This window comes from Lissotriton vulgaris, chromosome 3_1 (assembly GCF_964263255.1).
Source record: "Lissotriton vulgaris chromosome 3_1, aLisVul1.2, whole genome shotgun sequence".
In the NCBI taxonomy this organism is placed as follows: Eukaryota; Metazoa; Chordata; class Amphibia; order Caudata; family Salamandridae; genus Lissotriton; species Lissotriton vulgaris.
In genome coordinates this window covers 1,769,524,953-1,769,539,108 of record NC_141689.1, presented here as the reverse complement: position 1 = coordinate 1,769,539,108, position 14,156 = coordinate 1,769,524,953, and the positions used below count along the sequence as shown (strand labels likewise).

The 14,156-nt window shown below is 44.2% G+C and overlaps 1 protein-coding gene across 1 annotated transcript in view; it reads left to right on the top strand.

Moving 5' to 3' along the window:
* AFG2A (AAA ATPase AFG2A) overlaps positions 1-14,156 on the top strand; it is a 1,627,379-nt gene that overhangs the window by 371,667 nt on the left and 1,241,556 nt on the right. The gene's annotated exons all lie outside the window — the stretch shown is intronic.

Below are 14,156 nucleotides of genomic sequence, written 5' to 3'. Positions count from 1 at the left end.
TTTTCTCCTAACAGAAGGATCAGGCTCAAACAAGGCTGAGAAGGAGACTCACTCCTAAACGACAACAATGTCGCAACTGCTCTTTCAACGTCAACACCCACTATAGTTCCCTTCGCAAACTCAGACTGTACATGGAACAATTCAGGTGGAGCCTGTCCCAAATCACCATCTTCCCATTCTTCACGAAGGAAAGTACACATTGTCCCAAAAACGTATCTCTGCGTCGGTGCTTCCCATTGACGGAAGACATCCATAACAGACTCTAAATCATATCTTAAAGAATGGGTAACCCATTTACGCGCTAAATGATCCAATACTTCCCGCTCATCGGGACCAGGCAATTGGCTACGCTACTGTTTACGTGCTGAAGCAGGGGTCATACTCAGTGACCCAAAGAGAGGAGACAGAAGACTAGTAACAGTATCAGTCATTCTCTGTCGACCAGAAGGAGAATTTGTCATAAGGATGGGAGACAAAGTAGGCTGAGACGAAACAAACGTAGGAGCAGTAGCAGAAGGAGTAGCAAGTACAGGAGAAAAAGTCGTAGGAGTTTGAGGCGAACTGTTAGCAAAGTCGGCGGCCCAAGAAGAGGCTGCGCCGTAGGAGAAGAAACCAGCTGAAGAGGAGCTGGCGGCTGTACAACAACAGGAGGCACAACAACTGGAGGCTGCACAACTAAAGGTGGCGGAGGTGCCGTAGCACTCTGCACATAAGGGGGTGGCGAACTCAGCAAATGTGACATCAAAGGATCCTTTTCAGGGTCCTCCTTAGTATCTCGCAAGAGAGGTGACAAAACTGGATAACATTTATCGATGGCCATTTTATGTTGCCTGTGCAACTGCTCACTGGCTTGTTCTTCCTCATTATCTTTAAACTGTGTAGCAGCTTGCATTATCGAAATACCCTTCTCTCTTTTATTTTTCTTCGCTAGTTTAATTTCTTTCTGTTTGGCTTCCTTTCGCCAGAGGCGGAAAGAGTCAAACATCGCCGGCCGGGCTTTCTTCTTGAAGAGTTTAACTTCTAAATTATCTAAAATCTCTGTGTCATAACTACCATATTGGGGCCACTTTAGGACACCATCCTTCCTAGTATATCTAATCCATACATCATTATACGTGATGGGGCCCACGCCATGTTTTAAATAGAACTCATAGGTTGGAGTTCCAATCGGAGACACCGGACACGAGTCCTCCAATCAGGAATCCCTATTACAACCACAACAAAATATCTTTCCAAGTCTGCTAAGACCAGGCATCTCCGCTCACTAGTCTAGCTTCAAACTTCAAGGGAATATCGAATACGATAGCCTCGTGAATACAAGAGTCCCTCGGCTTTGGAGCTTGCAAGTCCCAAATCAAAGATCCCAAGGGATACCCAAAACAAAACTAAGGACTGGGAGACGCTCCACTCATACTTAACTGAAGTATCGATGACGTCGCCAGAAGACCCGTCTTTCGTCTCGCTCTACAAATCACCAAAGGGCTCCAAGACAGGGCGACAGTCAGGGCAGCAGTCCTTCGTAGCCGTCGGAAAGCGGGGAACCTCGCAGCAAAGACTTTCGGACCACGACGACATACAGGATGAAGTGGTAGGCCTTCCTCCAGAATTTTCACTAGAAGCTCCTCACGATCTTCAGGCTTGGACCGGTACCGCTGAAGTCGCCCCACGTTGGAAGCGCCAACTGAAGAACCGGGATTTAAACCCAGCGGCGCCAGGGCACGCCCAAGTCTTCGGGTTCACTTGTCTTAGAATACAGAGAAACGGGATACTTCTTGGAGGCGTCAAAGATCAAATTTATTAGCTGCAGCCAGTAACAGAGGTCCTAGAAGTACAACACGGTGTATGTTCTCAGGAGACTGCTCAACTTTACAAAGCAGGTCGTCCCTTTTTATGCCAAAAATTGTGATTCAGGCAAACATTCCTAATTTACAGTTTGATCACTCACATGTTTCCACGACAAAGGCATTTGCATGATGACACACCCATTTTTCAATTTGTCCAGCCTATAATTAATCATCAAACAAACCCAAGATAAACATTCTTCTTTAGACAAGCTGGACAAAACCAATAATAAAAAGGCCCGCAGCCCACATAATAAATAGACCATAAAGATGGAACAGAAACAGATAGGAGTAGGATAAGGCATGTTTGTGCGCAGTAAAAACTTTACAATGTCCTGTGCTCTGATCCTTAATCTTGATCAGCTAAAGGGCAAGAACTGGTTTGGCAAGGTCAGCTTCAGGCAACAGGGTCAGTTCACTCAGGTCAAACAGGAGTCAGCACAAACTCAAGCTAAGGTGCACGTGTCCCAGAGACTTGTTCAGCCACAGTCATAAGCCTATGTGAGGGCAATCACTAAAATGGCTGCCATGCACAAAATGGAACCCAAGGGTTTCAGAACGAAATCGTCAAATACACAGTGAATCCATTGGTGTAACACGACAAAAACAATCATGCTTGCTGAGCTCACTGTTTACAGTTCGTTGTTACCAAAATCGTAACGGAACCATAACCTTTATGACCCAGGTTCAGAATTCACGGAACCTCAACACCTCAGCTATTATTATTGTCTTGTGCTCACTAATCATTGTGTGTATAATGGATAGTGCTAGGGAGGAAGGATTTGTTAGGTTTGGTACCTTTCTTACCTCTTCCGTGATTTAGAGATGGATTTAATTTCGCTCATGTTCAGTTCGAGCAAACCTGTGCAACAACAGTGACATAAGGCTGCAAGTCCTAGCATGACTTGTGTTGCTAATTAAAGGACCAATGCTGAGAGACATGGAAGCACATAGTTTCCTTATCGGGGGTAACCTGACTTTTGTCACCCTTCGTGGCACGGTTCTTACATCACGCTGGTGTGTGCCTAGGTCGAACTCTTACAGATATCTGTGTTGCAAAGATGCAGATACTGCTAAATTAGAGACTTTCCAGAAGACATCTTCCAGCATGGTGCAAGAGCTGTACACAAATCTTCCCAAGAAAAGTGTAAAGACTTAATATCTATGTAATGTCCAAAGGAGGGACAGAAAATAAAACCGAGACCTGTAAATACGTCAAGAGTGGCAATAGAGAATGGAAGGCATGTATTTTTCAAATAAAGTTGTGGTTTGGAAAAGCTTTAGGGCGCTTGATAGTTTTGGAATGGTAGACCAAGAGAATCAATAACAGGATAGGCAGAAACCGAGCCGAACACTTCTTGCAAAAGAGCATAGACTTAAAAAGAGTTTTCAAATACTTCACTGTTGCATGAAGTGGTAACGTGGATAGACTGGACGGGTGGTGACGTCTTTTCGTGCTGCCACTCTCCGTGTGTGAAGACATTTTGTAAACAGATTGGGATGCATGCCAAGGACTCCCATTCGGAACAGTTCTAGATTAAGCTGCAAGTCTGTCATGGCCTAACAAGGAAACCGTAGATTGGATGAGACTGGCCATCTTCACCATATCCATCAAAGATATCCATCACACATCTCCCTTCCCGTCTTACCCCTTGAGGGGGCATTCTCTGCCCTAGGAATGCAACAGGCGTACTGCAGGGACCTACCAAATATAAACTTAATTACGGCTCACTATATAGTATTTGGGAAGCTTGGGAACAAGGTTTTCTCTTTGTAATCAACATAGAACCTTAGCTCTTTTGTCACTTGAATGTCAGTCATCTTCCTTGATGGTAAATGGCCCGGTTCTGGAAGGCGAACCTTACATGGAATCTTTATTATATGTGGTTTGCTGACATGCCCAGTTACACTTTTCCTATCTGTCTGTTTTTCTGCCCCAGCCAGTACAAACAGTGTGTACTCTGCAAGCCGATAATATTAGCTGTACATAATATACAGGTTTTTATAGCAAAAACCATGTTGCAACCTTCAACTAATCACAGGAGAGAGGTAAAACAGGGACCCTCTCTGAGAGAGGAAAATCGTTTTTAAACCTAGGTGGGACAGAGAGAAGGGTGCCGTACTCTGATCATTCCCTGACTAGATCCTTTTCCCTACCACACAAGGGTGGGAAGGTCCTATTGAGGAAAATAGAAGGAGCGCCCTCGACAGTGAGTACTGAGGAGGCAGAGGGAGAGCGGAGTTGGGAGATAAATGTCATACTCTGACTATGATGGTCCCTTTCATTTTTAGGAACCAGAGACCTGCTTTGACTGTGAATAGGTGTAGCTCTCCTTGAAGCTGGAAATACATGGGGAATCTTAATTTTTTGGGAGATTAGTAGATTAGAGACACTACAAGCAATATATATATTTTTTTATTAGTTATTCATAAAATCCTGGAACCCATGTGGACTGAGAAGATAGTGGGATAAAGGATACACGTTGAAAATAAATGGACTGTGTAGTGGTGTGGGGGAAATGCCATAGAGTACAAAGGTAACTGATGTTATTTAAATCCTCCTGCACTACATGAACTGAGGCTACCATGGACTGAGATTTCGGCCTGTATTGCTTAAAGTGCCTTGGGGTGCAACTGGAGTGTGCGCCTGCTTTCTCTGCCCCAGGCGCACTTTGATATTACAGAAGCCCCTACACACGTTTGTGGGGCCCCTACTGAAGTACAGACAGGCCTGCTACCAGTCCTATCCGAGAATAAGCATAGAGGCCATCAGAAGGTGCACTGACCATGCACCACAAAGAAGGGTTGCTGCAGGCGATCCTTTCCAAGCATAGAGGCCATCAGAAGGTGCACTGACCATGCACTCCAAAGAAGGGTTGCTGCAGGCGATCCTTTCCAAGCATAGAGGCCATCAGAAGGTGCACTGACCATGCACTCCAAAGAAGGGTTGCTGCAGGCGATCCTTTCCAGTGGGGGAAGAGGGTCTAATGGCCCCCAGACTTCCCCTGTAGGTAGGTGCAGTCACGACGTGATCATTCAGAGCGACCTGAGACACTGAACACAAAACTGTGTTAACACCTCTTACAAGCGATTCAGTGCTCACAAGGATTCATACCCCATGTCCATGACCTAATCCTGTTAGGAGACATGGTGCCCTATACGATGACACCACGCGAAACGTCTTGAGACATTACTCATACAACGGTGTTAACATATCTCACAAGTGACTCTGATTGTAGCAAATATATTAGACGATGCATAAGGACTCATTGTGCATATTACTATATTAATTTATCTTATGATTGATAACGCTGTAAAGCGCTTCAATACCCTCGGGTCTGGCTAGCGCTATATAAAACCCTTCAATAAATAAATACATAAGTACTCACTTCATCTGCCTGCTGAGAGATCTATGTTCCCCTTCAAACTTCCTGCTGAGTGCTATCTCCGCTGCAAACGAGGGAGTGACTGCTTTAAACAACTGCACCACCTTCAACTAATCTGTTGCTCAGTTGTAGCTCCTGTGCCGGGACTTCACAGCTCAGCCCTGCCACCTCTGAGGTGTCACATAATGCTGTAGGCCTAGGCCCACAAGGTGCCTATTATTTAACTTAGCTGTGTTCACGAAAACATGACCTTTGTGTTCTCATGAACACTGCCAGTGCGCAGGTCAGCCCTCTTGGCCTTTCCAGGCTTGTGATGACAGAAGGAAGAGGAAGGGGCTGAGGGCGCTGAGCAAGGATCCATCTACAGAGCGTTGTTTAAAAAAACACAGCCCTCTGTAGGTGGGTGTCTGGATTGGTCATTTCTGGGGGCATAGTTAACTACGATCCCCTCATGCAAGCATCAACCTTTTTATTGTACATGCCTCAAGCAGCACAATATATCTGATAAAATGTGCCCGTCAGGTCACACATAAGTATATCCATGAGACCAATGAGGAGCCAAACCGAGCAACAGGGGCAGAATCCTAATTACTGCCCCAGCTTGCTTCCAGTGGTATTAAGAAACTGGGAAAGTGCTTGAGGTGGGTCTTCACCTTTGTAATGTTGTCTTTGCGGCTTTGCCTAGTTCTTTTTCTGGGAATCCTTCCTTGCTGTTTCTGATGGCCAGTACCGGATTCCTGCCCTGCTGCCGGCATTGAGCCCTGGAGTTGCGAGTAAAGGAAGAAAGTTAGTAAAACATAATATAGTGCTGTTTCTCTGCACATGTGTGAATGTGTGTTTGTGAGTGAACGAGAGAGAATGAGATTGAATAAGAATGCATGTATTATTTTACTGTGTTTGAGAGTGTCATTGAAAGTAAGATTGAGTTAATGGGAGTATAAATATGAGAGGGTGAGGAAGTGAGTAAAGGAGTGTGAGTGAGTTAGATTGAGTGAGGGGGAGATTATAAGAGGGAGCGCAGCTATCTATGGTGCAGCAGGTGCAGTTACACCCAGGCCAGGTGTTACTCTTACAAAGTATTTATTAAAGCAGTGCGCCTGTGCACCAGTAGTTGTTAGTGAGGATCAGTGATTGTGAGAGTGAGTGAGTGTATGCAAGTACATTTGTGAATGAATGAGAATCTGAGTATGCAGGTTCATTTGTGTGTGAGTGACAGTGAGTGGCAGCGGGTATGAGTCAGAATGAGTAAGTGAGAGAGTGCAAGTTAGTGTGAGGGAGAGTGAATGAAGAGGAGAGAGTAAATGCAACCAACAGGAAGTGAGTATGATTGAGAATGAGTGTTAGTAAGAGTGTGTTTGTTAGCGTGTCTTATGCTTGTGATTCTGCTGCTGGTCATGTCATACTCGAGATGATTCTTTACTGTGACACCCAAGTAACTTGCTGTCGCTGGCATATTGGAGGCTATTCTTGACAGAAGCGAGGCTACCCATTGAAGAATACATGCCCTGGCATGTTGGATGTAATTCCTTAATATATGGGGCACTGTAGGAAAATAGGATCTACTTCTATGGTTACCCTCACTTTTTGCCTGGTGATGAGCAGTTATTGACTAGTCTGACTAGGATCCTGCTAATCAGGACCCCAGTCTATCTGCTTTGCTCATCTGGTGCAAAACTGGACAAAGGACATGGTAGTAACCTCTCCCCTGTCCAGACTCTCCCCTGGGAGGGTCCCCTGAATCTTCCCAACCCTTTCCTTAGGGTACTTAAGGGCTTACCCTAGATTTGTTGTGGGACAAGATTCAGATCAGACACCACTTCTTCTTCTTCTACCGTCTGGGCACTCTGGACTTTGCTGGACTTCGTTTGGGCTTGACTCCGTGTTCCCTTCCAGTCTGTTGCATTGTCTGTGCCTGTGCACCATACAGGATCCTTCCAAGGCCTGTGGGCATCAAAGATACCTGAAGGAATCTCCCTTGAAGTTAAGGAGTCACTTCCCTACATTCGCAGGCAAAGCAACTAAGTCGACCGGTCTGCTGATCCTGAGCACCTCCAGACTCCATAAGGTTCTGCAACACAGTTGGTGGTTTTCTACAGCTCTCAAGGCCTGCCCTGCCCTGTTACCATGTTTTAGGCCAGTATCCCTTGTAAGGGCGGCAACAACCGAAACCCTGTGCACTGCATCAACTTTCAATTGTAACAGGTTGTTGGTTTCCTTCCATCAAGATCTTCGGGCTCCAAGTAGCCCCAACCTCCAGCACCTCCAGTGACCAGAATCTTCAGCCACATGGCATTGTGTGCACTGTGGCCTTCGTCTTTTGGTGAGCTACTTGAGGTCCTGTTGCGACTCCAGTGCCTCTAGCCTGTGGGTCCTGTCGAAGGTTACCTTTGTTTCTCTTGGGTTCCCCTGATTGTGGGCCTGCACTGACTCCCCTGCTTGTGGTGAGTCCCCTGGACCTTTCTGGTCCCGACATTGCTCCTTCTTCAATTCCTGCGTTGGTTGCATTTGCCAAGGCTTGTTGGTGCTCCCGCCGGACACCGAACCCTCAGCACTTAACATCCTTCATGGGACAGCTTGTGCACAGCTCCTGGTCCTCTTCAGCATCGCCTGGTCCTCAAAGCTGCAGAGTCAAGGCCATCGTCAACTCCCCTGCAATACCCGACATCAGAGGGCATTCGTCTTCGAAGTCTCCTGGTCACTCCTTAGTGACATAGACTCTGTCCCCTCTGCTTGCAGGTACGTCTCATCTAGATTCCACCAGACACTTTCTCCTTCTCCAGCAATGGCATTTTTCGGAAGGCTTCCACTGGGTTCAACTGCAGTTTCCGACACCACTTCACACATATGCACCTGCTTCCCTTGTGTAGGTAACATGGGAACTCGGGTATCCACGGGTGCGGTGGCTCTCCAACCTTCTGTCTTCCACTGGGTTTCTTCAGGGCCCACTGGGAAGGGTCCTTAATCTTTAGAAATCCAACCGCGACTTTCACGTTGACTTGTACGGAGAAAGCGGTCCTGTTCCCACACTGCACACAACCTCTGTGGGGTTCCTAGTCTCTATCCTTGGATGGTTCCTTGGATCCCCGGCACTTCTACATCCTCGCAACATCGTCCTGACTCGAGTCGTGGTTCTTATACCACTTTCTTAGTATATGATTTGGTTTCCCCTGATATATGTATATGTTAGAGAGTATTATATAATAAATACATATTTTTATAAATACCTTGTGTGGTTCTTTTTCACTTAATCTATACTATAAGATTGCATTCTGGTAAAACAAGCTGCTCTACACTCCTTCTTGACGAACCCTAAAGGCGGCTCTTCACAGCTACCACGTAGAGAGCTTTCTAAGGTTATTGAAGACCTCTTAAATCACCATAAGGGTTGTCTGGACTGGTGCCCACTTACATAACTGGACGTCATATTCCAAGGCAAGCTTCTGACAGGCAAATGCTGGTCCTGGCATACCAGAGGTAATACTTGGCAAATATGGAATATTGGGGGTGAGAAGTCAGATTGGGAGAAGCAAACCATGAGAAAATGCTGGCTCTGACCTAGTGGAGGTCATCTTTGACATATTGGTCACCTATGATCATCACTGGAATTAGGCATTTCGTAATATATATCGGGCACCCAATGCAAATTTTGCAAAAAATGAGGAACCTGTGGCAAATATTATGTCATCACCAGTTTTAGAGGTCACCAGGCTGCTCTGGTGCTGCCCCAAGGGCAGCTACTTCTGGGTGCCCAGGAGACAACACATTATTTATAATAGCTTGTACTGTCACTGTTTGCCCTGTTGTCCCTGTTAAAGATGTGCTGTAGCAGAAACAAGAACAGTGCGCCCTATCTGTGATATGGCCCATAATGTTCTTTAAAAACAGGGCTGACAAATGGATGCAAATAAAAGCTACTATTGTTGCGGGGTAACTTAAAATCAAGAAAATAGGCCAGTCTCCGCTGGGCAAGGCAAACACAGCTTTTTACAGTTGCGGCAGGGAGAGTAGCTATCTCCACACAGGTAAACAGCTGGTCTCCATTTGCTGCTTCTTAGGCAGCCAATTATATACCAATATTGAACAATGCTTATGACAAAGGACAAATAATGAGTTACTCAGCAGTTATATATTTGTTTATGAAAACATTTTGTCACCTGTGTTCCTAACCTTATAACTTCTCTCAGCACATTCTTCATTGTAATTTCAAACAACGCTTAACAAACTAAATATTCTATACTGTTAAGTGCATATGTGTTTGCATGTGTGCTTCATCATTCTGCTCCCAAGACCTCTTATCAGATTTGGTGTGCTCTTAGCTAATTCAATCTTCTGCTCCTTTTCTTCAATTATGTTCTTAAGTTTCTGAGAACATAGAGTATGTGCTTATTGTGCTGCCATAAATTCATTGAAGCTTACAAACACAGGTTTTCTTTTAAGCCTTTGCTGGTCATGCACTCTATTTTCAAGTGAAGTCTTCATCTCTCTCGCATCAGCATGGATTTTAGCCCTACACTGCTCTTTTACCATGTATACTTTTATATTGTTTTCTACCGATGTCTGCTGTTGCTTAATTTCTTCATGTTTTATTTCTACTCCTACACTATGTGGAATAAAGCCAATATGTGAATCCTGTAATTGTATTTTCTTATAGACGATATATGCCCTGCTCTCTAATAGTGGTAAATGGTTGTGGAACTGACAGGTTGAATCTTAAAAACTAGCAAGCAAGAACATTGATTAGCCACCTAAAGTATGATCCTTTTGCGGGAATGCATTGCTTGTTTCTACAAAAACATATTTTTTCCAGATAACGATCACCTCCTCCTCATTACTTATAACAATCTAATGTAGATGGTAAACAGTTCCTCTCTGAGCTAGCCACCACAACGGGGAGCCTCACCACTGTTCTGTGACTAATGTTTTTTGGAAGTGCTGCTGGTTGATAGATCAGACATTGATTACATCAATATTAGATAAACCCCAAAGTATGTATCTTTGCAGTTTAACTTTATTAGTTTGACTTCACATCCTTGCACTTGGCTCCTCTTGATTTGTTTTGCATTGCATCTCTGTTGACCAAATCCCTAGGTAATTTGATAATACAGTGTTCAAATATAGCTTACTTCTGATGCTGTATGTGATCTCTGGAGCATGTTTTAAGGCCCCATTCTTTGACCTGTTAGGGTGTTTTAATATGTTCTTAGGAAACTGGTGTTACTTTGTGAAATTGTATTTATTTGTGCTTTCATGCTTTGGGGAGTACAGTATTCCCACTACAGTAGAATTTGTGATCAATGGTGTATATCGCGCAGTACATAATATGAGCACAAACAAGTTGTTGTGTGTGTGTAACTTTGCAGAGGGGTTTAATAAGCGCAGAAGAGTAAGTAGGTAGTTGAATAACCGAGTTTGAACATGTAGTGCTACTGTAAAGTTTGATGTATGTATTCTAGTGTTCTTAAAAAAGCTGCAGGCCATGTTTCTCCTATCATGTAGTGCTTTGGAGGGTGTTGGGTCCTGGTTTGTATGTGCGTACACAAAGAAAGAAAGCAGCTCCATATGGAACGCAGGTAGGTATCGCATACTCTTTCTAACCTAGTTCGTCAACGGCTTGGTGCACTACAGTTAGAGGGCACCTCTAATTCTTGTGCAGAGCACAGTTCTATGCACCGACCAACCTGCACAGCTTCTCTGCACGTCCTGTACTGCATAAAGCTTATATGGTAGGCCTCTATGCTGCCCAGCATTGGAGCTGCTCTTCAGTATACTACAAATCACACTCCTGCATATGTAATGGCTGCTCCATTCAACACATCATTCACCAATCCATACATGCTCATGTGTGCTTCAGAGACAAACAATTGGTAGCAATGCTCGAAATGCAGTGACTTGCATTTGAATCATTTATTTTGGTGGTATGTGCGAGAATGTGTATTCCTTGCTTTGAAGTAGAAGACTCTGTGAAATTTGGAAAACGTAAAAAAGTGGTGAAGATAGTCCTTGGTAAAATAATCATATGCCCAGATAGTTGGTATTCAGAAGGCTCTGTTCGCTCATGTGTGTGTCAGCAGTCTTGAAGTTTGGTCGGTAGCAAGATATGAGTTGGTACTTTCGACAAATAAAAGAGCTGATTGGACAGCTTCGGCTGTGTGAGTCCCAAAGCATGAGAGCCCTGAAGCAAATATAGGAAAATTCAGACAGGAAAACTCACTCAGGACAAGATTCAAAGACCAGCCATGAAAATTTAAAAATATTCTAATTGTAGAGTCAAATCACAATCTGACATATAGAATGCGCAGTAATACCGAGAAGAAGCTCTGGCAAATATCCTAAAACAGCACATTTTATAGTTTCACACAAATAGTGAATCACTGTCCTCCACCTAACGTGAGGTGGTAAGATGGGCCACACTAATAAAAGGTACATGACCGAAACTAATCTGCATTGCAGAAATTATGTTACATAACACAGGCTGCTCTAGAAAACCTTCCAAAATTAATATCTATTAGTCCCTTTTCCCTACATACAAGAGGCGACCAGGAATTTGTATCATCTTCTACTATACATTAATGGTGTGGGCTTAGGGTCCACCCACATGACTAGTACCCTCTCACCTCAAGCTCTTGGCTGTTTGTTGTATCATTCCGGCTCCTGTGGGGTGCTTGATTACAAAGCACGTGGGACTGTCTTACTATGTAAAATGCAATGAATTGTCGCACATTAAATTCTCTATTTCATAGATGCGTTGTATGCAGAAAGCAAGCGAGGCTTTCCTTTAATGTTTTCGAACACAAAGTACAAGTTCGGCCTATTGGCTTTGCCAGTGCTTGTTTTGAGTTTGCTTCTCTGACTGAGAAGCCGGAATGTTTAGAAGCACGCATTAAAATAAAGAACTCCAAGGATGCTAAGTCACTCGGCAGACCCTGCTTGCAGAAACCTTGCATTGGTTTGTCCTGATGGCTATACCGTACCCTCCACAGGGAGATGACTTGAGATAATAAACAGAAAAGAGGAAAGGAAGGATCCGGTGGTGATAGTGTCAGCTGCTTTCAATGTTTCCCCCGCCCCTTGCTTCCCCCAGCTGGCCTCCGTGCACGTGTTTTATTGATACAGCGCCGTATCCGGCTTGCTGCGAATGTTTTACATTTGAGGAAACCTCAATTACAAATATTTGTGATTGTGTTGAAGAGCCTGAGGGCTGGGGGCAGGTGTGCGTGTCCGGTTGCTGTCTGCGGTTTTATGGAGGCGCACCAGCTGTTTGGAGGCCCTCGGGAAATGCTAGCAACCTTGCCTGCCGTTTGTGCTCTGCAAGTAACCAGGCCTGCTCTCGGTAGCCTTTGACTGTTGGGCACGTTAATTAGGCCTACTGCACTAGCGTTTTCAGAGTTCACATTAAAAGCCGAGTGTGGTTTACTATTGCCGGAGTTATTTATATAGCGCTTAGAACTGGCGGTTTACTGGTTTGCAATTTCGCATTGAGCTTTTCCGCTGGGTCATATATGTTTTGCACATGTTCGCAAACCATGTACAGGGTGCGTGTTTTTGTACCTTCTATGTCTGGCCCCTATTTTTTTATTCCACAATGCCAATATTTGCATGCGATAGTAAATGAAACCCAGATCTATTGGCTTTGCTAATACTTCTTGTCAGCGTGTATGGAGATAAAATAGTGCTATGTGTACTTATGCTCTGTTTGCGCATATTCTACCTTTTTTTATTTTATATTATTGTACTTAATTGTTAGTTATCTTTGCAATCCTGCTCGGTTCCAGTAAACACAGCTGGATGTAGCTCGAGGCACAATAACTAGGGATTTATATGAGAACCATGTTGTGAGATACTGTTCAATACAATGGCATGATTTTGTTATATTGCTCACCTGATGCAACGTTTCTTTGCTGTATATGTGCCGATATAATCAAACAAATACAATTTGAGAAAAAATCAAGTGGTTTGGAGGTTGAGCAGAAACCGCTTTCTGTGAGTGCAGCAGCAGCATGGTGGCCACACTCTTTAATGAGGGGAGACCTGCAGGTTGCAGCAGAGACCACACACCTTCAGGGTAGGATTGCACCTTTGATGGCATCATAGGAGATGTGGCTATGGGTTTGGAGGGGATGCTTTTCTTGAGATTGCTTGATTAGATTGATACTTTGAACTTTTTGTCGTCAAGATTGTTATTATGGGATGTGCTGTTGGAGCTGTGATCACAGAGTATTCAATGTATGAGTGCTTCAGAAGTAATGTGTATGGAGGAATGTTCATAAGCACTGGCCATGGTGTGCATGTTCAGCCCTTGAGGTTTAGGGCTGTTGTGTTAGTTGTAAAGAGCTGTGGGTGAAGTAGAGCAGGGCCTGCTGGGAGAGTGCTTGTAAGAGAGACGGAACATGGAAGATGTGGTGCACAGACTTTGCATCATCTCATGCCGGCGAACCTGCTTTGGTTTGATGTCAAGCAGCTCATTTCGGGTAGTAGATAGCAGAAAAGCACCCAACATCAAAGTCATTGTGCCAAAGAGTCCACGTTCCTTGGTTTATGGGTCCGTGGGACATTCATGGGATGGTTCTTGGTCTTCTATTCTACACAATCCTCTCCAGTTTACGCTTGAACTGGACTCTTAGAAATGTTTAATTAAACTTAAAAGTATTTGTTAAAAAAAATTAAGCGAAGTCCAAAACATAAACCTGCTTTGATAGATATATTCACATCATTCGAGGAGCACTACCTCATGCAATGTTTTCTTCGTTTCACAGAGGTGAGGACTGGCAAGTACGGGACCTCACATCTGGAATCAATGAATTTCCTTTCTGATGTGGATATTGGGAGTTATGGACCCATTCAACTCGCGTTACTCGCTTATAACGTATACCCAACACTGAAAAATTGAGAAGTGGAGTTTATCTCACCATCGTCACTCATTCTTTTATAA